Source organism: Macaca mulatta, chromosome X, assembly GCF_049350105.2.
Source record: "Macaca mulatta isolate MMU2019108-1 chromosome X, T2T-MMU8v2.0, whole genome shotgun sequence".
Lineage (NCBI taxonomy): Eukaryota > Metazoa > Chordata > Mammalia > Primates > Cercopithecidae > Macaca > Macaca mulatta.
Window position 1 is genome coordinate 49,501,046 of NC_133426.1, and position 25,967 is coordinate 49,527,012.

Below are 25,967 nucleotides of genomic sequence, written 5' to 3' on the forward strand. Positions count from 1 at the left end.
GGCTTGGCCTGGGCTCAGATGCCTGACACTTCATATGAGGCTGCATGATCCCTTCTTTGTGTTTGAAAATGTCAAATTTCTTTCAGGCACTCACCTGCATCTTCTTTGGGGACATGGGCTGTAAGAGCACAGGATTTAAAGAATCCTTAAAGTTGTTTGAAAATAGTTATTGGGGCTAGGCATGGTGGCTCACGCCTGTAATCCCAGCACTTTGGGAGGCCAAGGTGGGTGGATCACCTGAGGCTAGGAGTTCGAGACCAGCCTGGGCAACATGGTGAAACCCCATCTCTACTAAAAACACAAAAATTAACTGGCACACAGGCATGTGCCTGTAATCCCAGCTACTTGGAAGGTTGAGGGATGAGAATTGCTTGAGTCTGGGAGAAGGAGGTTGCAGTGAGCTGATATTGCACCACTGCACTCCGGCCTGGGTGACATTGTGAGACTCTGTTTCAAAAAAAGAAAAAAGAAAAGAAAAAAGAAAGAAAGAAGGAAGGAAGGAAGGAAGGAAAGAAAGAAAGAAAATAGGTCTGGAGCCTCAGTTTGGCCACAGAACTGGTTATGTGACATTGAGCAAGTTTTATACATCGTATGTGCCTCAGTTTCCTCATTTGCTGACTGAGATATCTAGCCTAGGGCAATCTTAAAGCTAACAGCCTTCAGTTCCCGTGTTTTATCTTCCAACATCAGCAACAAAAGCAGGAAGCCTCAGCACCCTGATATTTGCAGGAGTTTCTGGCCTGAGCCCCCATGACTTCTGGCTAAGCCATCCGAGGATTCTGCTTCTCTTTCAAACAGCTTCCTTCATCTTCCACCAGATTTTAATCTGAATGCCCAATAAAGTCAAATAGAGTTGGCCTCTGAAATGAAAATACTGTTACAAGTGGGAGAGAAACTGGAGGGTGAGTACTGCTAGAACATGAGAAATCTCTCTTGTGGGATTTCCCCCTGCACAGTTATTAAAGTTTTGAAGGGTACCAGAATATGCCACTCCAAAATATGCCTCTTTGGCATATTCATTATTTTGTGCTAAAGACCATTGATAACCAGCAGATGCAGGAAAAGCTCTTTACGTCCCCCTAACTGCCTAAAAATAGGTCTTTATGAAGTGTCATGTTTATGGAAACAAAAAAAAAAAACAAAACAAAGGTTGATGGTTAGAAAAACTTTACACTCAGATTTTTAGTCCAGAGGGCAGTCATTCAAGGCTTTTAGGTGTTGGACCGGAAGCATCTTTAGATGAAAGAGTGGGAATAGGCAGTGGCAATCCACTGATTTTTCTGATTTGCAGTGTCACAGTCATGGTTTTTTCTCAGAGCAGAGCATGAACGGATCCAGCTTCAGCTTGCAGGGCTTTTTAGATAGTCCTGATAAGGACCTGGGCAGTCAGGTCTTAGTTTTCAGTGGCATCAAGTCAGAGGGGTGAGAGAATAATTAGAAATGCTATTTACTGACAAAAATCACAGAACAGCAGGATCCAGTTTACAAAGAGGTAAAAAGACAAAACAAAACAAAATGTTCAAAGATAGTGAACATGGCTAGAATTTGACAACCCACAAGGGTGTGCTATAGTTTCTCACAGAAACAGAATTTTTCTCTCTATAATCACTCTCATTTCTATCAAAGATCATCAAAGGAAGACTAATTTGCTTACAAAGTAAGTCTTGTCTCATTAAACTTGGCCTGATAAGTGCATAAGTGCAGCAAGAATAGTGACTGACCATATAGGCTCCTTTAAGTCTGCTTTGCTGGATCTTTTTTAAGGAATCTCAAAGTAGTCTTTCATTGACTGGTTGATTGATTGAGGTAATCACCCAGGCTGGAGGGCAGTAGTGCAGTCTTGGCTTACTGCAACCTCTGCCTCCTGGGCTCAAGTGATTCTCTCACCTCAGCCTCCAAAGTAGCTGGCACCACAGGCACGTGCCACCATGCCCAGCTTATTTTTGTATTTTTGGTAGAGACGGATTTTGCCATGTTGCCCAGGCTGGTCTTGAATTCCTGAGCTCAAACGATCTGCCCGACTTGGCTTCCCAAAGTGCTGGGATTACAGGTGTGAGGCACTATATATATATATACATATATATATATGTACATATATATATATATACACTATATATATATATACATATATATATATATACATATATATATATATGTTTGGAGACATAGTGTCACTCTTCTCTCTCTTGCCTAGGCTGGAATGCAATGGCGCGATCTTACCTCACTGCAACCTCTGCCTCCCGGGTTCAAGCAATCCTCCTGCCTCAGCCTCCTGAGTAGCTGGGATTACAAGCATGTGCCACCACGCCCAGTTAATTTTGTATTTTCAGTAGAGATGGGGTTTCACCATGTTGGCCAGGCTGGTCTCAAACTCCTGACCTCAGGTCATCCACCTGCCTCAGCCTCCCAAAGTGCTGGGATTACACACATGAGCCACCAATATACTTGCCAATATATTGGCAAGTTTTCCAATATATTTTAAGATTCTTGGACCTGTCAGTAAGTGGCCTTCCTTATTCATCTGTAAGAAGAGAGATCCTGTAAGTCAGGTACCAAGCCGGTGTTCTAAGAGGGCTTTGTAAACATTGGCTCCATAAAGTCAACCTTAGTTCCTTATATCTGTCTGGTCTTATCTGATTCTATGTTCCTTATTCTTAAATATGACATTCCATTCAAATCCTTGGTAATATAACCAGTGTTTCTAATTTTGTCCTGTTTTAAGAACAGATTCTTATTGAACTTATGCAAATAACTATATTATTATGTATCCGATTACAGAACAGATCCTTATTGAACATATGCAAATATATTACCATGAAAATAATATTTAATAAGAGTTTCTGAATTCTGGAAGGATGAGACAGGGAGAAAAATAAATTTTTTCTTTTCACTTACAAAGATATAATCTATCAAATTGTTGTAAGTTATAAATAGTTTAAGAGAAAAGAGAAAAAGGGTTTTCTTAAATTTGGAAAATAAAACACTAAAGAACCTACAATGTTTCAAAAAGAAAGTCATAAAAATTATAATCATCTTCATCACTTTATTCAGGGCCATGTAATTAATTTTTGTCCCACTTGATCTTGGGTTAGCAGCTTTATAAAGTCACAAGAATTTTTTTTTTTTTTTTAAACCGGAGTTCTGGGAATTTTTACTCAGATCTTTTTTTTTTTTTTTTTTTTTTTTTTTTTTTTTTTTTTATGGAGTCTTGCTCTGTCACTCATGCTAGAGTGGAGTGGTGCATTCTCTGCTCACTGCAACCTCCACCTCCTGGGTTCAAGTGATTCTCTTACCTTAGCCTCCATAGCAACTGGGATTACAGGCGCCTGCCACCATGCCCGGATAGTTTTTAGTTTTAGTAGAAACAGGGTTTCACCATGCGGCCAGGCTGGTCTCGAACTCGTGGCCTCAAGTGATCTGCCCTCTTCGGCCTTCCAAAGTGCTGGGATAACAGGTGTGAGCTGTAGTGCCTGGCCAAGTTCAGTGGAATGATCTTAAAGTTATCAGAAACCCATACTTTGGAATACTTGTCATAGTCTTTTGTTTGAATCCTTTTGAAGATGGAGCACTTTTGTTTTTTGCTTACAGGTAATTGTAAAATCTATCAGAGAAAAACCAAAATAATAATTGTCTGTGAATGACAAAATACTTAAAATAGCCATGGTTAAAGATCTAACTCATTATAATGCAATTGATGATGAAATTTGGTTATTTCTGTGACATAGGATATTTTAACATAATATCCGGAATTATGACTAATATCATACTGAAACATATAGATGGTAAAGACACTGACAAATTTTTAGGAATATTATACAATTTCTGAAACACTTGTACATGTGTATGTTTTGATTTTTCATAGAGGCGTAGGTCTTACTGTGTTGCCCAGGCTGGTCAAACTCCTGGCCTCAAGTGATCCTCTTGTCTGGGCCTCCCAAAGTGTTGGAATTACAGGCCACCATGCCCGGCCTGAAACACTTATATTAATAACATAGATATTTACAAATATAACCTAAAGAAGGTTAAGCATCAGTTCATATTTCACAATGATTCCCATATAATTTAACATATCAAATAAATCTAATTAGTTTAACATCTCTCTTTTACAAGGTGATAGAGGAACAAGTCCTTTGAGATTTTACAGGGGCCCTCTGGGAAATCTCAGTCAGTTTGAGGCAAAAAAGGATTTCATTTATAATTTGATTTGGGGAAGTTTGTGAAAAAATGTCAAAAGGTTTGAACACCTGATTATATGAGATCATATGAGATCATATGAGATCAAAAATCCTGATTATATGCAATAATAATCAGTTATATATTTAAACTAAAATGACAATAAAAGATTTCAAAGGCAAGTATAGAAAGTAACGTATGTATAAAAAATTGCTTAGCTCTTTCAATACTGAGAAAATTCCATTTCATTAAGTAATCAAAGGCTTGATAAAGACAATATGAAGCACAGAAAATGACTTTTTAAAACTTTTATTGATACATAATAACTGCACATATTTGTGGGGTACAGGTGATATTTTGATACATGCATACTTAGTTCAAGTCAGGGTACTTAGGACTTCTATCATGTCAAACATTTATCATTTCTTTGTGTTAGGAATATTTCAAATCTTCTCTTCTAGCCTTTTTTTTTTCTTAACACAGGGTCTTGATCTGTTGCCCAGTCTAGAGTGCAATGGTGCCATCATGGCTCACTGCAGCTTCAACTGCCCAGGCTCAAGTGATCCTCCCACCTCAGCCTCCTGAGTAGCTGGGACCACAGGCATATGCCACCATGCCTAGCTAACTTTTTAAATTATTTGTAGAGATGAGGTCTCACTATATTGCCCAGGCTGGTCTTGAACTCCTGGGCTCAAGCGATCCTCCCGTGTCAGCCTTCTAAAGTGCTGGAATTATAAGCATGAGCCACCATGCCTGGCCACTTCTAGCTGTTTTTGAAATATACAATAAATTGTTAACTATAGTCACCCTACTGTGTTTTCAAACACTAAAACTTGTTCCTTTTATCTAATTGTATGTTTGAAATTATTTGAAAAGACACAGAATCTTTATTTTCTATTACTTACTCAATAGGTGAAGAAAACCTCCTTACAATAATCCAATATTTTCATTTTAATAGAGAAAGAAATTCAAATTATAGTTTTGCATAGTACATTATTGATATTAAATCTAATTTTAAAAACTCTTATAATAAACTCATTCAATTAACATAGACGACAATTTAATTGTCATTAAAATGACAAGCTAAAATGACAGGCTAAGGCTTGTTCGACCACAGGAGATAAGATTCCCTCTCTCTGTGTCTCTCTGTCTCTTTCTTTACATTTTATATCCATTTCAGTTTTTGTCCTTTATTTTCCCCTTTCAAAACAAAATTTAAGTAACCCCTAAACTAGAACAAAATTTCTCTCCTTTTCCCTTAACAAAAATGCACCCTTCATACCTCATACCTTTCCTTACTGAAGCACATCTTATTTTCCTTGCACACTTTGCATATAGAAATTTTTTCCTTTGGGAGGCCGAGATGGGCGGATCACGAGGTCAGGAGTTCGAGACCATCCTGGCTAACACGGTGAAACCCCGTCTCTACTAAAAAAATACAAAAAACTAGCCGGGCGAGGTGGCGGGCGCCTGTAGTCCCGGCTACTCGGGAGGCTGAGGCAGGAGAATGGCGTAAAAACCCGGGAGGCAGAGCTTGCAGTGAGCTGAGATCCGGCCACTGCACTCCAGCCTGGGCGACACAGCGAGACTCCGTCTCAAAAAAAAAAAAAAAAAAAAAAAAAAGAAATTTTTTCTTTATCCTTATTATTCCTGGTAGTTAAATATGTTGATTAGAATTCTTAACCCTTAGTAATCTTCATTCTCAGTTAAAATTAGAAAGCAAGGAAGTGTAAACTGTCATATACCAACATTTTGTAGTAGATTAGCAAATTTATGGATATACCCTTTCATAATTCCTAGAGATGTATGCTTCCTTGTAGTATAATTTTTTGATGTGGCAAAGGATATTTTTAGCAACAGGTTCCAATATCTTTAGTAGCTCTGTAAAAATTAAGAAGCCAAAAGTAGATGAATTTAAACTTATGTTTAGCAATTGATGTTGCAGTGTTTTATATTATTTGTTAATGATCTAGATATTCAATGATTATCTATCATTTAATGTAACTTAGTATACTTTTAGGATTTCAAGTAACCAAAAATATTTTGGAACCATTTTCAAGCAAACGTATTATAAAACATGTAATAGGCTGGGCACGGTGGTTCACGCCTATAATCCCAGCACTTTGGGAGGCTGGGGCAGGCAGATGATCTGAGGTCAGGAGTTCAAGACCAGCCTGGCCAACATGATGAAACCCTGTCTCTACTAAAAATACAAAAAAAAAAAAAATAGCTGGGCGTGGTGGTGGGCGCCTTAGTCCCAGCTACTCGGGAGGCTGAGGCAGGAGAATTGCTTGAACCCAGGAGGTGCAGGTTGCAGTGATGTGAGATCATACCACTGCATGCCAGCCTAGGTGACAGAGTGAGACTCTGTCTCAAAATAAATCAATCAATCAAGAAAACATACAATAGTTATTGTTGGAAGGTTTATTTATAAACTTTTATCCCACTTACACTCATTTAATTCACTTGTTATTAACAACTATGCATGAATTGTTCATGAAAATTTCACAAGACATTAAACAAAGCTAGCCATCATCTTAAGTTCTTTTTCTTGCTGACCAATTTTAAAACACATGTATATTAGGCAAGTATCAAACATTACAGAACAAAGCACCCAAAAAATTAAACACATGGCTCCCCAGATTTGTTTTTACTGGTGTGCTTGATAAACACAAGCAATTTATTTATTTATTTATTTATTTATTTATTTATTTTGAGACAGGGTCTCACTCTGTTGCCCAGGCTGGAGTGCAGTGGCGCCATCATGGCTCACTGCAACCTCCACCTCCTGGGCTCGAGTGATCCTTCCCCCTCAGGCTCCCTAGTAGCTGGGACTACGGGTGCATGCCACCACACCCGGCTAATTTTTGTATTTTTTGTAGAGAGGGGGTTTCACCTTGTTGCCCAGGCTGGCCTTGAACTTCTAGCCTCAAGTGATCCTCCTGCCCCACCCACCAGCAATTTGTTTTTATTGTACATTTGGTTTTTAGCTCAAATTTATAATTTTTAAATCTTAAATACCTAGTAGAGATAATATAACATTATTTAACCTGTAAACCCAAGAGAATAAAATCGCATGTCTGTATAATATCTAATGCCATCAACCCTGAAGACATGCTGTTTTTATTTAACCAACAATCTTTTTTTTTTTTTTTTTTTTTTTTGAGGCAGTGTCTCATTTTGTCGCTCAGGCTGGAGTACAGTGGAACAATTATGGCTCACTGCAGCCTCGGCCTTCCCGGGCTCAGGTGATCCTTTCACCTTAGCCTCCCACCACCACGCCTGGCTAATTTTTGTATCTTTTGTAGTGATGGGGTTTCACTAGGTTGCCCAGGCTGGTCTCAAACTCCTGGGCTCAAGCTATCCTCCCTTCTCAGTCTCCCAAAGTGCTGAGATTACAGGTGCGAGCCACTGCACCTGACCTAACCAAAAATCTTAACTCAGCAATCTTAACCTAACTTTATTTACCAAAGATTATCCCAGATTATGTGAATTAAAAATAAAATGGATTGGATTCTAGTTTTCTAAGAGTTCTAGGAATGCTTAATTTACATAAGTGCTTAATTTATTTTAGGCCAATTAAAGCAGAGCTCTTTTACAGGATTTTCTGAGTTAATTTTGACAGTACTATTGCAAGGTAGAAAATACCACATATACATAGCATATATACATACATACATAGACAAATGTACAGGCAAATGCAAATAGAGATCTTATAGCTTTCATTTAAAATTTTTAGCTATGAATCAGGCAAAAGTAGTAATAAAAAGCTCACTAGTTTATATACAATAGTCAAATCCAAATAGTGTTTTTGGCAGATGAACAAATTAAGGTTACCTGTTTAATAAGGGTATAAATAATACCTCATTAAACCTCATTAGCTGGGACCACAGGTGCACCCCACCATGCCCGGCTAATTTTGCATTTTTTTTGTAGAGATGGGCTTTTCGCTACGTTGCCCAGGCTGGTCTCGGACTCCTGGGCTCAAGGGATCAATCTGCCCTGGCCTCTCAAAGTGCTGGGATTTCAGATGTGAGACTCCGCACCAGGCCTGGATGTTTACATTTTTAAAATATGGTAAGATTTACAACTCCAAGAGACAGAGAAAAGTTGTAAGTTTTCTCTGAGAAGGGATTTAGGGGCACATTTGCTTACCGTTGGAAACCCAGGGCAATTGTTACTTACAGTTTTTTAGAAAGTGCAGATTTCTTTGTGGTGGGGGTCCAAAATGCATCCACAAAGGGAATTGCGTGGGAATGCCTGGAGCTGGTGGGGACTGGTTATAGAGTGAGGGGCAGTAAAACAACCTTGCTGTGTATTCTTGGGGGGTCAGAGGTTGGGGGGCTTTGTTAGCTAGTTGCTGGCTATCAGTGTTTGTATAAGTCCCACACCTTCCCGAGTGTCTTTTGTAATTCGTAACTTTTATTCTAAGTCTGATTTCTGCTTCCTAATCTAGTTAAGGGGGTTTTTGCTCTCAGAAGTGCACTCTCCCATTTCTTTTTTTCTTCTTTGCATCTGATCTCTCCATAGGTACCAAGAGGATATTTGTTTCGGATGAGAGCTCTCTAAAGATTATTTTAGATGTCAAACCAAAGGATCTGTGTCTGGCCATCAGTGGATAGGACCTCTGAAGGATACATCTACTCCCAGAAACCGTAAAGCCTTTTGATGGAAAGACCCAGAGGCAAATTTCCAGGCTGAGAATAAGTTTTTATCATGGACAAAAGAGACATCCCTGAAATGGGTGCAGATGATGTTGCCCCTGTGATTCCGAATAGGTCACTCCCAAAGATAGACATGGAATATGAAGACGTTCGTTGTCACAGGTGGTAAGGAAACTCCAGTCTTCCACAAAAGTGAGACACCTTCAATCACAGACCCACTAATCTGTGACACCAGGTAGGCAATACTGGGATAGGACTTTCCCTAGCACAAATAGGCGGCAAAGAAAAGACGCAGACTCAGCTCTGAAAATTGGCACAGTTGCTAGGCAAAGTATCTCGGGTCCTCATCCTGATAGCTCACCACCTACAGATGCAAGCCCAACAACCTGCAACTCCAGCAGAAAAACCAGGGAGAACGTGCTCTCACTGGATCCAAGCCAAGCTCTCAAGACACAAGATAAGATGGAAGAAAAATCTCATCTTTTTAAAACATTGGTGACCCACAGCAAAGTTGGTTCAAATGGAAACTGGTCCGGTGAGAACTGTAAACTCACCAATCTGTGAGACTGCCTCAAACAACAGGGTTATAGGATGTATGCCTGCATTTTACCCTATGATTCTTCCTCTTATGGCAAGTGACACAAAAGACAGAGACAAAAGAATATTGTGGCTACCCTTTGAGAGAGAGATGGATCAATAAGAAATGATCAAAGTCACACAAACCCAGAGAACTAACTTCATACAAATGTTTTCTCCTGTTAATCTAAACTTGGAAAGGAGACATTTTTACCACCTGGTCTTGACCATAGCCTGGAAATCTGGGATGCTGAGTTCAGGAAGAATTCTTAACTTTCTGCCAGTTTGGTCTGGGCTCCAGAGTTTTACTGTAGCCTCTGGGGTGAGTCAGGGACTTTGTTGGTTTTGTTCTCTGTTGTATCCCTAGCACCTAGAACAGCACTCAGACACATAGCAGATTCTCAGAAAACTCTTGTTGAAGAATGGCTGGGAGCCAGGCACATTGCAAACGTCACTAAGATGCACAGATGTCCTCCAAGGTGGGCATTTGAATGAGACTCAGAGAGGACAGGTCACTGCTATGGTTTGAGTATTTGTCCTCTCCAAAATTTATGTTGAAGTTTAATTCCCAATTTGGTAATGTGGAGAGGTGAGACCTTTGAGAGGTGATTGGGCCATGAAGGCTCTGCCGTCATGAATGGATTAAACGGTTAATGAATTAACGGGTTACCATGGGAGTGGGACTGGTGGCCCTATAAGAAGAGGAAAAGAGACCTTAATTAGCACACTCAGCCCCCTTGCCATGTGATACCATACCTATCTGCACCGCCTGAGGACTCTCGGAGAGTCCCCACCAGCAAGACCATCCTACCTAGATGTGCCCCCTCAACCTTGAACTTAGCCTCCAGAACCGTAAGAAATAAATTCCTTTTCTTTATAAATTACCCAGTCTCAAGTATTCTGTAATAGCAACACAAAACCACTAAGACACCAGGCAAGTGGAACAGCACTGACTTACCCAAGAAGAGACACTGGGCTCGCCAGGTAGCATCAGTTTAGCTAATTAATTAGGAACACTCTTGCTGTTGTTCAGGTATTTAGTGCTGGGGATGTGCTAACTGCTTTTCGGAAATTTTCTAACTTCATTCTCACAATATCTTTTGAGGAGGTGCTGGCCCCATTATGACCTCTGTGTTACAGATAAAGCAACTGGGGCACAGAGATGATATGTGATCTTGCTTCCAGGTCACTCAACTAGTGGATAATGAATTCAAGGCTCAAATCCTGTCTATCTGTGGCGGAAGCCATTGTCCCGAGGGCCTCGGTTAATAGTAAGAGCTAACTCTCAATGGGCAGCTGGGCTCTGTTACAGACACTTTATCTGTGCTAAATCATTTCATCTCCACAGCAACACTGTCAGGAAGGTGCCTTTATTTCCCCATTTTACAGAGAGTGAAACTGAAGCACAGAGAGTTTAGGCAACTTGCCCAAAATTAAATAGTTGGGAAATGGATTAAAACCCTGGAAGTCTTTTGGTGCTTTATGGGTTCTTATGGAGGCTTCGTTATGATTAAACCATTGACCATTGGTGATCGACTCAATCTCTAGCCCCTCTCTCCTCCTTAGAGGTTGCAGGTGGGGAGGAAAGTCCTAATCCTCTAATCCTGCCATAGTTTTCCGGTGACCAGCCCATCCTGAAGCTACCTAGCACTCTCAGCCACCAGTCATATTATTAGCGTACAGAAGACAGTCATCACTCCAGAGATTCCAAGAGCCTTGTGTTAGGAACCGGGGACTAAGGCCAAATATTATAACAAAAGATGCTTCTACCATCCCTGTCACTCAGGAAATTACAAGGGTTTTAGAAACTCGGTGCCAGGAACAGGAGATGAAGTCTAAATGTGCATTTCTTATTATATCAGAATATCGTGGTTGGTTTTCAGCTGGTGCAGAGGGTACAAAAGGTGCAGCAGGTACAGACTCTAGCAGTGACCGTCATGAGTATCTCAGAGGAGTGGCTGGATCTCTCTGCTACCCCCCTGTCCCCACCCCCCTCACAAATTTAACCCTTGATTTTGATTTTGGTGACAAAGTGGAGTCTTCTTTTTGTTTGACAGTTTAATAATCATTGTGTTGACCAAAATTAAGGCTGTTGAGGCAGAAATAATTTCATAAAGGTTTATTGGAAGTCAAATGTGAGGATTGACCTGGGAAGACACACCAACAAAAAGTTGGTGTTAAGAGTCTGTTACAAGTTGGAAGGCTTTGATAAGAAAGTTTAGGGGAAAGGAGGGGGATTTCTCAGTTGGAGTTGTCCTTTTTCATTGGAGGTTACAGTACAGCGGTTACAATCATTGGCTAGAGATGACAACAAACCAGCTAAAAAATTTTATTTTATTTTTTTGAGACAGAGTCCCGCTCTGTCACCCAGGCTGGAGTACAGTGGCGCGATCTCGGCTCACTGCAACCTCCGCCTTCAGGGTTCCAGCGACTCTCCTGCCTCAGCCCCCAGAGTAGCTGGGATTACAGGCCCCGGCCAGCACACCCTGCTAATGTTTTGTGTTTTTTGTAGAGACGGGGTTTCGCCATGTTGGCCAGGCTGGTTTTGAGCTCCTGACCTCAAGTGATCCACCCGCCTCAGTCTCCCAAAGTGCTAGGATTACAGGTATGAGCCACTGCAACTGGCCGCTAAAATGTTTTATGCACAAGACAATCCATAAAACTTTATGATTTAGAAACAAATCAGTGTCCTTTTCAATGTCAGTTATTGCACTCTTCCAATAATGTTATCTCAAAATTTAAACATCATTCTGACACACCCCCCCCTTTTTTTTTTTTTTTTTGAGACAGGGTCTGGCTCTGCTGTCCAGGCTGGAGTGCAGTGGTGTGATCTTGGCTCACTGCAACTTCTACCTCCTGGGTTGAAGCAACTCTTGGGCCTCAGCCTCCTGAATAGCTGGGATTACAGGCATGTGCCATCACTCCTATGGCTAAAATTTTTGTATTTTTAGTAGAGACGGGGTTTTACCATGTTGTCCAGGCTGGTCTCGAAATCCTGACCTCAAGTGATCCACCTGCCTCAGCTTCCCAAAGTGTTGGGATTACAGACCTAAGCCACTGCCTCTGGCCCACTTGTTTATATGTATGTGTATATATATGTGTGTTAGAGACAAGGTCTTGCTCTGTTGTCCAGGCTGGAGTGCAGTGGTGAGATCATAGCTCAATGTAACCTCCAACTCCTAGGCTCAAGCAGTCCTCCCACCTTGGCCCAGAGTGCTGCAACTGTAGCACCTCGGCCGTTGTTAGATATTATCAATCCTAATAAGATTGAAGTATTTATTCTAAACAGCACTCACTTTAATCTGGGTCTAGTATAGCCAGTTTAGAGGTTAAGACTCTATTTTTAAAACTGGAGTACATAGGGCACAGTGCATGAGTGTTTGGAACTATTGAGACTGTGACTCCAAGGGCCTGTGGGTATTTTCTGCAGGGCCCAGTGCTGTTTGTATGATCTCACACCAGAAGGCAAAGTTACACTCTGAACTGCCCAGCGTCAGACATCTTGGTGCCAGCAGGACAGGGGTCAGCTTCTGTATATCCTTGTGGAATGAATGGCATGGAGGTCCCTGTGGAAGTTTCTCTCTCTCTCTCTCTCTCTTTCTTTCTCTCTCTCTCTCGCTCTCTCTAACACACACACACACACCACACACACACACACGCATGCGCACACACACACGTGCACACACACACGCATGCACACACACACGTGCACACACACACGTGCGCACACACACGTGCACACACACACGTGCACACACACACACGCATGCACAACCAGGGATCAGGGGCTTCTGGCAAGCCCCTGTCATTCAACTATTTCCATGTGTGTGTGTAGAGCATCTGAAACTTTTCTTTTTGTTTTTTGTTTTGTTTTGTTTTTTGTTTTGTTTTCTGAGACAGAGTCTTGCTCTTGTTGCCCAGGTTGGAGTGCAATGGTGCCATCTCAGCTCACTGCAACCTCTGCCTCCTGGGTTCAAGCGATTCTCCTGCCTCAGCCTCTTGAGTAGCTGGGATTACAGGCGCTCGGCACCACGCCCAGCTAATGTTTGTATTTTTAGTAGAGATGGGCTTTTACTATGTTGGTCAGGCTGGTCTCAAACTCCTGACCTCAGGTGATCCGCCCACCTCCGCCTCCCAAAGTGTTGGGATTACAGGTGTGAGCCACTGTGCCCAGCCCATCTGACAATTTTCAAATGACTTCCACACATAGCATCTTATTTCACCCATACCACAACCCTCATACGTATCTGACTATCCTCATTTTAGCTTTATGGAAACAGATGTGGAAAGGGAGGACTGTGTCATAGGCAGAAGTGACTGAGCCTCAGCCTGAATTCAGGGTGATCTGTTGTGGGCTCTGTTCTCTACGACACTTGGCCTGTGGCCCCCATACAGGCCTGTCTTCCTGTATCCCTCCTCTGTCTCTCCTCTCTGAGCCTCCCTGCCTCCCAGTATCCAATGACCTCCTGCCACCGCTGTGGTTCTGCCTGGTCTCCTGGGGCTGGGATTCAAGGTCTAGAACTTTCCTTTCCTCCCAGCAGCTATAGTCTTCTCTCGTGGCCTTCCAGTTCTCTCTGCAACAAACTTTCAGGGCTGACAAACAAATAAGCCCTTTCATGTCTTTGTGGGATTGATAATATCTGAAAACATATGGCTTTTAAGACCAATTTTTGAATCTGGAGATAATGTTATTGGGCCAGTGTAAAATTCTTATCCCATGATCTTAATTTCCGATGGTGGAACTCAGGCATTGTGGTTATAGACATGAAGCTGTATGATTGTGTGCATACCAAACCTTTTCCCTACTCAACAAACCTTTTCTTCAGATCTGCTTTGCATTTAAGAACACTTCATAGCACAATTAGTTGCCTGCACTTTGGGGCAGGAAACAATTGTGCTATGTAGTTCAGTGGGAAGTAAAGGAGGGAGGGGCAAAGAGAGAAAGAGAGAAAGAAAGAGAGATTTAGAAAGGCAACTTTCCCCCCAAAGCTTCTCTTCATTGTCTGTAATAGTGCAATTATAAATGCAAACATTATTTAATTAACTCGCAAATGGGAACCAAATGTAGCACCAGCCTATCGGCCAGTGAGAAGGTAGAGGTATTTTTGTGACTTCTCTCCATCAGGCTGTGTGATAGGGACAAGCCATTGGACTTCTCTGAGCTTGTTTCCTCATTTGAAAAATCGGAGCAATGATTCTAACTTCACTAGTGTTTGTGAAGATGAAGCGATATATGAAATGGCATGCTTCACAACCTGTAAATTACTCTGGTAATATAGGGTATGCATCATATACATCAATAAATGAATGTGTCTTCTGTGGGCCCAGCTGGGGTATACCCAAATGCACCATGAAGCCAGCTGCCCCAGCCAATCTCCTCACCAGTGGGCTGAGAGACCTCCCTCTGTTCTTCCCTCCCTTCAGGGATTAGCCTGACACTCACAGAGCTCCTGTAAGCCCCAAGGCTGTGCTTGCAGGCCTGCGGGCTGCAGTAGACTCTGTTCTGGGCCACTGCCCTGCGGAGGCCACGCTCATTGTTGGGAAGGCCAGGAGCGTCCCAGTTCTTGGGAAAAAAAATGTTAGAAATGTCTCTAGGAGCCTGTATGATGAACTGGTACAGCCCCCCTGGTGCTTTGCAGACATTGAAGGTCCTGTTTCACTTAATGGGAAGTTTGTGTGGGGAGAATTCTGTCCCCAGACTGAGGGACCCCACACCAACATGCAATTTACAGGGGTACATGTCCAGATGCCAAGGGAAAGCAGCCGTCCCTTCTGATCCCATGTTAGTGGGGTGCCTGAGAGACCCTGTGCCTGAGGCCCCAGTACTCCCATCCTGAGCCCTGGGTAAGCACCACACAAATATACAGGGTACAAATGAGAATAGACCCCCAAACTCCCTACTTTCATTTGAAACTCTTTGTAGCAGAGCTGAAAACTGTATATTGACCAGAACATCAGTGGCCTCAAGACTGTCACCATCTGAAGCCAGCATTCTGTTCCTGCTGTTTCCCACCCTCCTGAATGAAATCTATAGGATACCCATGAAGGTAGATTTTAAGACACCAGGGCTCTCATCTAGGTGGCATAAGTGACAGATGGCCTTCCAGGTGTGCTGTGGACACTGCAGTTGCTCAATGTCCTGTACAGCTCCCCATGTTCATCCAGTTCATCATGACCCACTGGTAATCCCTTGCTTACAAGATATCTGAGAACAGGGGACAGAGTAGACCGGATTGTGCAGAACTTGGGAACTGCGAAAGTTTGTAGAAGAAACTGAATTGGGGACATATTGCATTTAATGTGATTTCAGGACATCTGAATGGGAACATCCAGGTAGTGATATAGGATGGGAGCTTGGGAGAGAAACATAGTCCTGTCCTTGGGCTAATCACAGCCTGAGCATAAAGAATCTTGGAGAGAGCAGAGAATGAATGAAGAGACTTAAGGAACGCACTGATTTCAGGTTCAGAAGAGACTAATGTTAGCCCAGTGAACCAGCAAAGGAGGGAATAGGCTCAAGCCTCCACCCAAGGTTTACTTCAGTTTTATTGAACCAGTGCCTACTAGATGCGGAACTGCATTTCACTCTTGCCATGTAAATACCGATTACAGTTTTTTCCAGTTATGATGAAGTTTAGAACAGTGTATTTTTAGAGTGTAATTTTGCTTTGACATCCCTATTTTTTATCTTTATTTTTATTTATTTATTTTGAGATAGAGTCTCACTCTGTCGCCAGGCTGGAGTGCAGTGGCACAATCTTGGCTCACTGCAACCTCCGCCTCCCAGGTTCAAGCGATTCTCCTGCCTCAGCCTCCTGAGTAGCTGGGATTACAGGCTCGCGCCACTATAATCAGCTAATTTTTGTTTTTTAATAGAGATGGGGTTTCACCATGTTGCCAGGCTGGTCTCGAACTCCTGACCTTAGGCGATCCACCTCCTCAGCCTCCCAAAGTGCTGGGATTACAGGCGTGAGCCACAGTGCCCGGCCTATTTTTATTTTATTTTATTATTTTTGTAGTTTGCTTTGACATCTCTATAACCTGCAAGTTTAACTTCCCTTTGGAAACTGCACAGGGCTTTTTTTTCTGTTGCAAAAAAATGTATTTGACTGCTTGAGTAAAATTACAGTTTATCTGTTGTTAATAAGTATTAAATGAAACTGAACTCCTCCCCTTTCCTTTCAACTTTCCAAGAAAGTGCATATAACAGTCCGTTATTTTTCTTCCATATCTAATGCAAAATAAACACTATTCCTGCACTCTTGATCAAGAAGAAGAGATCAAATCTCTCAATACAAGAGATCTAATTGTAAGATCTCTTGTAAGGAACATATGTACATTTGAATGAAAGTGACATTTCTTATTGTATATACAAGAGCATTTACATTTTCTCTACTGAATGTTGTTCAAGATGCTATGCTTAGCAGCCTTGTGAAATTCTAGCACAAATTTTCTACCGTGAATATACCTATACGGCAAAATGTTACGTCTCAGTTCAACTACCAAAACAACACTTGTTTCTCTAAAGAATTCTGCGTGCTTATCACTGTGCAGAAATGTATCAATATTGAAGATGATGCATGTAAAAAGCACAATACAAATAGCAATTCAAAATGGAAATGGTTAAATCTACAAAACAAAAAAAGGTTGAATTTTTGAATAAAAATAAAAAAACAAACCTGTCAACCACACTGTTCAGTCTGTACTTTCAGTCCTTTCCTTAAATCTGTTTTGAAAGATTAGACAATGTGTTTGCTGATAAAAATTTCCAGCGGGATCAAAGTGTACATTTATATACAGACTTTATTAGAGATCTAATGCGTCACCGAGGCATTGCGTCAACACCAGATTCATATTAAACTGGATATAAAAAATAAGTTAATGCCAGATTACGACTGCCTAGCGGGGCAACTTGCAATTGCCATAAATATCACAGCAAGTTTACAGCACTCTAGTTAATTAGTATTTAGTCCACAATACAGAAGACCAAAGTTAATACTTTCATTCCGTTTGCAAAGCAAGGTTATATCGCTAATAAATAAGCTTTCTTAGAACTCCAAAGTTGAACAAGGTACAAAAGAATGTCTTCATAATGTTGTAATTCATAGATCTGGGGAACCAGAAGGAAGGGGTATGGGGGCAAGGAGTAGGAGGCCACCATAGGTTGTATTCTGAACAAGAATGAATGCTATGTTTCCAGTCAGAGCTGCTTTAACTTGTCCTCCATGAAGCAGGTGAAGCGCAAGTTGGTTCTCTTCTGATTGCTTGCCATTTTCTCCAGTCTGGCCAGAGAAGCAGTGGGCTCTGACTTCTGGAGCTTCTCCAGATTTCCTGTCAGCCCACTAACAGGTGAGCTGTTTCCAATGTCAAGGCTTCCAGGAATTGGAGGATGCCACCATTCTGAATGACGGAGATTCTGTTGACCTTCATCATCAACCCGTTGGAATGCGGTGCTGCATTCTGAAGCTGGAAGGATCCGCACTTCCTGATCTTACCACCAAATCCTTACGGAGCATTTCTGGGAACTTGATGGGATTGCCTCCTAGAAATGCCATGGGCCCATCCCCAGAGAGCTGCCTACCCTGTCACACAGGGGTGTTATTCCACATGCGAGTGCCCATGTGTACCTTGTGTACCTTTTGTCGTGAAAGCTCTTCCACAAATAGTGCAAGCAAAGGGTTTCTCTCCAGTGTGAGTTCTGCAGGGCACTCAACGCGGAGGAGATTTTGCCACATGTGTTGCAGTAGTGCTACTTGGGAGTTCTCCCGGGCAGAGCCAAGAGCAGAACTGGGGATGTGGCAGAGAAAGACAGAGGCCCAGAAGGGATTGACTGGTGGGGGTGTCCTTACTGTCCCGAGGAGAAATATGCACAAAGCCATTGATCTCCGTTTTGCTGAGAGATGACAACGAGTTGGCAGGAATCACCACAGAGTTCTGATTGGGGCGAAGGTTGGAACTGGGCTCAAAGAGCTGTGATGGTGGATCTTGCATCTGATGTGTCAACACATGCTGCTTCAAATGACCCTTTGTGGAAAATCCACAATTGCAAACTGCAAATAAAAGGTCTCTCTTTTGTATGATTTCTATACTGAATGTCCAAGGCACTCTGTCAAGCAAATATTTTGCCACAAATGCTGCAAGTAGTGTTTCTAAATTTACCCTGGTCTCCGAAAGGGAAGAGGGTCCCCAAAGAATCTTCCTTGATGATTTTCTGTATGTGACTAGATGTCAGATCCAAAGCCCCGTCATTCACTGGAATGAAAGACAAACCATTGGCAAACTCGCCTGGGACCACTCTCTGTGGTTTCTCCTCTTCGCTGGGTGACTTATGGAACTCCTGGGTGCTGTTGGATGGGAACAGAGCCTGCATGGAAGACGTAGACTCTGAGATGGCTGGGCTGCCAGCACTTTGGCTCTCCATGTCATCACCCACTGAGGCTGAATCATTGATCAGGACATCATCCTGGATGGACCCATTCTCCACTGACTTCAGGCTGGTCCACAGCTGCTCCACTAGGCCAGCATTCATCATCTTCATCTGATTTTCCAAAGAAGTGATGCTCAACATTTCTAGGGGCAAAGGTGAAGAAGATAAGCTGTCTTGGAAGTTTTCTGCAGACATGGGCATATCAGGGAAGCTGCCCTCAGGACAGTCTTCCATTTTTTCACTGGAGAGTTTGTCTAGGTCATCAACATTTTTCTCATTGAAGGAGCCTGTGTCAGACTCCGTGGACTTGGAGTAACTGTTGGGGACTGGGGTGTTGGAGACCTGGCCTCCCATATGCATTCGAGTGTGCTGCTGCAGGATGACAGTGTTCGTCTGTCAACTTCTGGTAGATGGGGCAGGAATGCTGGGCTCTGAGCAGGGGCACAGTACGATGGACCCTGTAGTGGGTTTTAAGATTCCTTTTTGTGATGAAAACCTGGCCACAGATCTTACACTTAAAAGGCCCCTCCCTAATGTGTGTCCGATAGTGCATTTACAAGGCACTCTGACAGCTGAGAACTGGGTGGCAGATGATGCACTCCCTGGGGTCAGTGGCCTTTTGTCAATGTTTTCTACCAGTTGCTGAAGCTTGGATGTCTCTGATGCCTGGGCTGAGTCCAAGAGTCCCCCAAAAGGAAACTTGGCCTTGAACTGCTTGTACATGAGTGGCAACAAAGGGTTGGTGAAGGTGGTGGTGCTTCCCCAGGGGGCCCCAGTCTGCTGCTGGGGAGCTTAGGGCACTACTGCTCACTGTCAGGACTGAGTTGGTGACCACATCGCTCTCTTTGCTTTTGCTACTGGAGGATGGCAGAGTGGACCCTTCAGCTTCCTCCGGGAGCCCACCTAGGTTTCTTGTGGCCTGCTCGGCGACCCTGGAGTCACTTTTGACTAAACCTGTGGGACTGGTGGCAGAATGACTAATGGGGATGGGGGCTGGCTCTTCTGTCTTGATGAAGAGTATGAGGCTTGGGAGGGTTGGGGGCAATGGAAGGCCGACTGAAGTGGTCAGAGTAGCCAGGACTGGTTTGGTGTCTAACCGGCTGGTGACTGGCTTCTCTGGAGGGATGGACATGCCATATGGGATGCGGGTACTCATGGGGATATTGTCCAAATGCTCAGACACAGGATAAGGGTTCATCTGGGTATGAGTGTATTTCTCTTTGTGGCACTGAAAGTGGACTTTCAGATTCTTCTTGGTGGAGAACCCATTCCCACAGATGTTGTACTTGAACGGCCTCTTTCCAGTATGGGAATGCAAGTGGGTCTGTAAGACACTGTCACTCTCAAAGATCTTTGTGCAGAATCTGCACTTGTGTTTGAAGAATGCTTCATTAGAAGTACTTTTCACTTCAAAGGCAGTGACATTTGGCGGCTTGCTTTTTCTTTGCAGGGCCAAGGCAGACAAGGAGTCTAAATCCTCTGTAGTTGTTCTGGTGTCGGGCAAAGGGCTGGGGAAAACCGAGTTAGCGGGGACCAACTGATGTAGAAGTGGATTAGATGCAGGACTTAATAAACTGCTTATTGCAAAAGCTGGTGAGGATGATGATGAGACTGCTGGGTTACTGACATGGGAGACCGCAGCACTTGAATCCACTTTTTCCGAGGACAGGGTGGTAACTGACACCACCAATATGTTCATATTGGGAGAAAAGCCACTGTTGGATGGAATGATGGTGTTGCCAGAATTACTCTGAAGTAGCTGGATTGGGGTAACTGTTTCACACCACTAATGCTGGCAGATTGGCTGGTGAGGCTCTGTGCCATTCCAGCTGCTGCTGCCAGCTGCTGAGATAAATGGGAATTTAGCATGGACAAGGGGTTGGCAGATGTTTGTAAAGTACCTTGAGAAGGACGAGAAGATGTTGGCAAGTCTGCATTCTGAGAAGCCAACGGCAATATTTGGTGACAAATCTATTCGATCAGTTGCAACTAGTGGACCTGCTGCTGCTGCAGACCTAGGAGCTGTTCCATGAGGGCTGGGACCGCCAGCTTGCCCCCGGAAGCCCCGCTGCACCTCGCTTTCTGGGAGAACTGGGACACCACCACCTTGGTGCTCTGGAGGTTCTACATGATGACGTTGCTGTTGATCATGGAGAAGTTGCCCAGTGTTGTCAGGTCCCCGAGTTGAGGCAGAGAGGTTGTGATCGCTGAGGTACCTGTGGGGGGAGCTGCTGCTGCTGCCACTTGGGGCAATACTGCTGTGGCTGCGGCTGGAAGTGCTGCTGCCACTTTTGTTAGCTAGCGGGGCCTCCACCTCCATGGACTCTTCCCTGTTGAGTCTGTTGTGTTCTTAAAGGTCGCTGCAGTCCACTTGATCTGTTTTGTTAACTGTTTCATTCATTTGTTCATCAGGATTATTGGGAGGGACTCTGGGGGAGAAGGTTTCGGGTGGGGAGGCTGGATTTTCATTTACAAATAAAACTAATTGAATAGTACAGTTCTTCTTGTGGAGCAGAAGATGTGATAATTCAAAGAACTTGGCACAGCACCAGCCACAGACGTGGGTGTCCTTGCTCTTAGTGGGGAGACTCGATTGACCCTTTTCCGTGTCTCCACAGATTCAAGTGAATCTCATGCCTTGGCCTCCCCAGTAGTTGGGACCACAGGCGCCTACCACCACGCCCTGCTAATTTTTGTATTTTTAGTAGAGAGGAGGCTGGCCAGGCTGGTCTTGAACTCCTGACCTCAAGTGATCCACCCGCCTTGGCCTCCCAAAATTCTGGGATTATAGGCGTGAGCCACTGTGCCTGGCCTGCATAGTACTTTTTATTTAATCTTGTCAGCCTAATTTTTTTCTACGACTTTATTGAGTTATAATTGTTATTCAGTAGACTACACATATTTAAAGTGTAGATAATATGATGATTTTTGGCATATGCATGCACCCATGAAACCATCACAAGAATCAAGATAGTGAACATACGCATCACCTCCAAAAGTCTCCTCATGTCCCTTTGTCATCCCTCTATCCCATCCCTTCCTCCTACCTTCCTATCCCCGTGCAACCACTGACTGCTTTCTGTTTGTATGGCCTAGAATTTTATAAAAATGGAACCATACAGTATATACTCTTTTTCATCTGGCTTCATTCATGCAGTGTAATTATTTTGAGATTCATTCATGATGTTGTTGCCAAACACTAAAGGTTCGGCCTAGGTCCAGTTGCTCATCACACAGAAAGCCAATCCCTGAGACAAGTGTTGCCCAGGAAAAAAGGCTTTATTGCAGGTGATGTCAACAAAGAGATGAGAGACAAGTCGGAAATCTGTGCCTTCAACTGACTAAAGTTATGGGTTTACATAGGGGGAAAGGAAAACAGGAATCAGAGAGGGTTAAGGAAGAGGAGTTGGTCAATAGGCAGCAGGATGTGTTGATCCCAAAAGCCCCAGCCCCACTGACACCATCTAGGGGCCTATTGGTCGGTCTCCTGAGAAAGGAACTCAGACAAGACAAATGTAAGTTTCTAAAGCTTCAGTTTTACGGGAAACTTGGGCTGGTTTCAAGGTTTCTTTAATGTGGTAACTTTATAGCCCCATCTAGTAAGTCTGAAATTTCCAATTTTATACTCTCATTCTTTTGGCTAAAGTCTCTGATAGCTTTTATAATACATGCCCTCTCGAGAAAGGTAAAATGTAGACATGATCAGACATGTACACTTTCAGGTGAAGATCTTGTCAGAATTGTTTTTCTGAGAATAGGTTTTGAAGTCTGGTAGGACTAAGTTAGAAAGAATGCTTCTAGCATCTGACAGGTGTCCTTGACAGAAACCAATAAAGCAGCCAAAGGAGGGTCTAACTCCTGAAAACAAATGTTTCAGAACTCCCAATGTTGTAGAGAGCTGGCCCTCTACAGGGCTTTTCTCCATGAACTTCAACTTCCCTGTCACAAAAATCTCTCCATAAACACTCAGCTTCCTTTGGATCTGGGCTGTAAATACTTGCCTGGACTCAAGGATCCCCTAACTTTATAATGTACCTTTTATGTAAATATATGTTGACTTGCTGGTTTGTGTATGCATTGCATGTAAGTTCTCTTTTTAAAGCATATTAAATCTTATAGAATATAAAATATAAATGTTTCTCTACTTTCTAAAATAAGACACTCTATTTAGAATGTTAAGATAGCCCCTGCCTGTTATGTAGAACCGTAAGTATCTTGAAAAATTAATTGTTTGTCACATATTTTTAAGGGCTCTGACTGTAATCCTGAAGTGGTTTCTAATGACTGCGAGAGAGGAGGAGCTGATTGCTGCTACAATCACATGGACACCAGGATTCACACGTCCTAGTGGCCACTTTAGCCTTGAGAAGTCAATTATGAAAGATGTGAAACAACTCCAGAGTTCTACAGGTGTATAGGGGATGAGGGTAGGTAGCAAATGCCATAAAAGAGCAACAACAACCCTGATAAAAATAATAGGAACAGGCTGGGTGCGGTGGCTCACGCCTATAATCCCAGCACTTTGGGAGGTCAAGACAGAAGCATCACTTGAGCCCAGGAGTTTGAGACCAGCCTGGGTAAAGCGAGACTCTTTCTCTACAAAAAATAGAAAAAATGTGTAAGGCATGGCGGCGTGTGCCTGTGGTCCCAGCTACTTGGGAGGTTAAGGTGGAAGGATTGATTGAACCTGGGTGGTCGAGTATGCAGCAAACTGTGATCATGCCACTGAACTGCAGCCTGGATGACAGAGAGACCCTGTCTTAAAAATGAATAAATAAAGTAAAAAGAAAAAATTGGGAACAATCTTTATTTTAAAGCATTATACCCTGGAACAGGGTTTCTCAACCTCAACTCTATTGACATTTGGGTCAGATGATCCTTTGTTGTGGGGGCTGCCTGTGTATTGTAGGATGTTTCAGCAGCATCCCTGACCTCTACCTACCATAGGCCAGTAATCCTTTCCCCAGTTGTGACAATCAAAAATGTCTCTAGGCTGGGCGAGGTGGCTCACACCTGCAATCCCAGCACTTTGGGAGGCTGAGGTGGGCGGATCACTTGAGGTCAAGGGGTTTGAGACCAGCCTGACCAAACTGGTGAAACCTTGTCTCTAGTAAAAATACAAAAATCAACCAGGTGTGGTGGCATACTCCTGTAATCCCAGCTATTTGGGAGGCTGAGGCAGGAGAATTGCTTGAACATGGGAGGTGGAGGTTGCAGTGAGCTGAGATAGTGCCATTGCACTCCAGCCTGGGCAACGAGAGCAAAACTCCACCTCAAAAAAAAAAAAAAAAGTCTCTAGATGGCCGGGCGCAGTGGCTCACACCTGTAAACCTAGCACTTTGGATTGCTAGAGCCCACGGAGGATTGCCTGAGCCCAGGAGTTCGAGGCCACCCTGGGCAACATAGTGAGACTTCGTCTCTATTAAAAAGAAAAAAAAAAAAATAGTCTCTAGACGTTGCTGAATTCCCCTGGGGGACAAAATTTCCATTGCCCTCGAGTAAGATATTCTAATATACATTTATTACAAAAAATCTCAGTTTTCTTGAGATATAATTTACATGCCATACAATTCACCCTTTTAAAGTATGCAATTCAGTGGTTTCTAATGTATCTACAGGGTTGGGCAACCATTGCCACAGTCTAATTTTAGGACATTTTTGCCCTCCCTAAAACAAACCCTGTGCCCATTAGCAGTCCCTCCCCATCCCCCCAACCCCTGCAACCACTAATTTGTTTTCTATCTCTATGGATTTGTCTACTGTGGCTATTTCATATAAATGAAATAATACAATATGTTGTCTTTTGCGACTGGCTTCACTCACATAGCATAATGCTTTCAAGGTTCACTCACTTTTAGCATGTACGAGTACTTTATTCTTTTTTATAACTGAATAATATTCCACTGCATGGATAAACCACATTTTGTCTATCCAGTCATCAGTTGGCGAACACATGGGTTGTATCCATCTTTTGGCTATTACGAGTAATGCTGCTATGAACATTCAAATACAAGTTTTTGTGCAGACATATTTTCATCTCTCTTGAATGAAAGGAATAGTGTTTCTGGGGCATATAAAACACTTTTTAAACAGCAAGTTCTTCTTTTCAAGATACATCTTATGGCAAACCCCCAAATACAAGATACATCACAGTGGAGTGTTTGAAGTGAGGTTAGCTGGAGCTCCAGAGCCCTGCCTGGGCTGCCATTTGACAGCCCTGGTGGCCTTGAGATGTCTCCACAAAACACCTTCCAACAAAAAAAAATTTTTGAGACAGGATCTGGTTCTGTCACCCAGGCTGGAGTGCGGAGGCATGATCTCGGATCACTGTAACCTCCACCTCCCAGGTTCAAGTGATCCTCCCATCTCAGCCTCCTGAGTAGCAGGGACTACACGTGCATGCCACCATTCTCAGCTAATTTTTGTATTTTTTTGTAGAGATGGTTTTGCCACAGTGTCCAGGCTGGTCTCAAACTCCTGGGCTCGAGTACTCGGTCTGTCTCAGCCTCCCAAAGTGCTGGGATTACAGGTGTGAGCCACTGTGCCTGGCCGGTTCTTCCTTTTTTTTGAGACCAAGTTTCACTCTTGTTGCCCAGGCTGGAGTGCAATGGTGCACTCTCAGTTCACTACAACCTCCACCTCCCGGGTTCAAGCGATTCTCCTGCCTCAACCTCCCGAGTAGCTGGGATTACAGGAATGCGCCACCACGACCAGCTAATTTTGTATTTTTAGTAGAGACGGGGTTTCTCCATGTTGGTCAGGCTGGTCTCGAACTCCCAACCTCAGGTGATCCACCCGCCTCGGCCTCTCGAAGTGCTGGGATTATAGACGTGAACCACCATGCCCGGTGCGGATCTTACTTTTATCTCCTCACTCCATGATAACTGTGCAGTTTTTCATGGGTTCCCCTGTAGTCTCCTTCTTATCTCTTTTTCTCTGGCCTATGCAGCCTGCCCCAGTCAAGCTAAACTGCATTGCTATGATTTGTTCTCTTCCTTTCTGTCAACATAAATTCAGATTCACTTAGTTTCTTCATTCATTCATCAGACATTTACTATAACCAGGATTTACTATGCTGGGAGCTGCAGGAGTTCCAGATATACAGGGAGAAGTTCCTGTCTTTCATT

General features: G+C 43.1%; 1 pseudogene; it reads right to left on the reverse strand.

Moving 5' to 3' along the window:
- Positions 1-17,613: 17,613 nt before the first annotated feature.
- LOC693372 (sal-like protein 1 pseudogene) lies at positions 17,614-21,442 on the reverse strand (annotated as a pseudogene).
- Positions 21,443-25,967: the final 4,525 nt, after the last annotated feature.